A 1,654-nucleotide genomic window follows, 5' to 3' on the forward strand; every position below is an offset into this window, starting at 1 on the left:
ACTTTTCATTTGAATTAATATTTTTTAAAGATTGGAATGAACACCAGTAAAGAATCTTATTTTAATGACAAAAGTTAAAACTACTTTTTTCATAGTTATGTACTTTTATCAAATATAAACACAGGATGTTGACCATACATTTATTTAAGTTTGCCAGTACTTATTTTCAAACCATTGAAAACAGTAGCGGATTTACGCTTCAGAAATGTACTTTGAATCACATATTAACGGGAAGTGGTATCTACGTAGTAAATGGAAGAGTCATAAACATACTGTGTAGCATTTATATACTGATCGTTATAATATAAAAAAAATCATTTGTAAACAGCTATGTTCATATCGTTCATTTTTAAAAGAAAGAAAGAAAGGAAAAAAACTACACTTTTTACACGAATTAGTACTTTTATAATAAAATTAACGGTACCAATTTTCATGCACCAGATGCGTATTTCGACAATACATGTCTCTTCAGTGATGCTCGTGGCCAAAATATTTGAAATCCAAAGCTTATATAAAAGATGAAGAGCTATAATCCAAAAGGTCCAAAAAGTATAGCAAAATCCGCGAAAGGAATCAGAGCTTTGCATGAGGGAGACACATTCCTTAATTTACAATAATTTCTATCATTTTGTAACAGTAAATTTTAATAACACAAAAAAATCTGTATTTTCATGCCAGTACCGAAGTACTGGCTACTGGGGTGGTGATACCCTCGGGGACTAATAGTCCACCAGCAGAGGCATCGACTCAGTGGTAGTTATAAAATTAACGGTACCAATTTTCATGCACCAGAAGCATTATAAGATTGAAATGAACTCTAGCAAAGAATCTTTTTTTAAAACAGTACTTTATACTTTTTTCATAATTTGTACTTGTATCCATTATCAACACAGGATAATGACCATATATTTGTTTACGTATGTTAGAATTTATTTTAAAACCATGCAAAACAGTAGTTGATTTGACCTTTTTAAATGTATGTTGAATCACATATCTACGGAAAGTGTTGGTTATTAAGGTAATTGAAGCGTCATGAATATACTCCGTAGCATATGTATACTGATCGTTATAGATAATGTTGTGATAAACATAAAGACAGTTTCACTTGATGTTTATGATGTATTAAAACTTATTATTAGTTAAATCATTCGACCACAGTTATGTTGATATCGTTGACATGGTTGATTTACAAATAAAAACGTGAAAAAATGAAATTCTTACACGCATTTATATTCTTAAAAGATAGAAAGATCACAAGTTCAGAATCTAATTCTTATAACATTAGTTTAAACTAGTTTTTTACAATTGTGTTTTTTTAACAAATGTCAGCACATGATATTAGTGATAACGATAAAAAATAAAAATCAGAAACAGCTGAAATATTTTACAGATCGATCGTGAGAGACAATGTTGTTATAAAAATAAGAAGACATTAGCTTGATGTTTGTGATGTATAGAACGTTGTCTTTAGTTAAATCAAATGTTAAAAGCTCTGGTGACATTGTTCATTTGAAGAAAAAAACAAAATAACAGTGCACTTCTCACATGAATTTATATTCTTAAAGGATTGAAATGAACACTAGTATAAAGAATCGTATTTTAATAACAGAAGTTTTAACTATTTTTCAGAATTATGTTTTTTTTACAAATGTCA

This window comes from Mytilus edulis, chromosome 14 (assembly GCF_963676685.1).
Source record: "Mytilus edulis chromosome 14, xbMytEdul2.2, whole genome shotgun sequence".
Classification (NCBI taxonomy): Eukaryota; Metazoa; Mollusca; class Bivalvia; order Mytilida; family Mytilidae; genus Mytilus; species Mytilus edulis.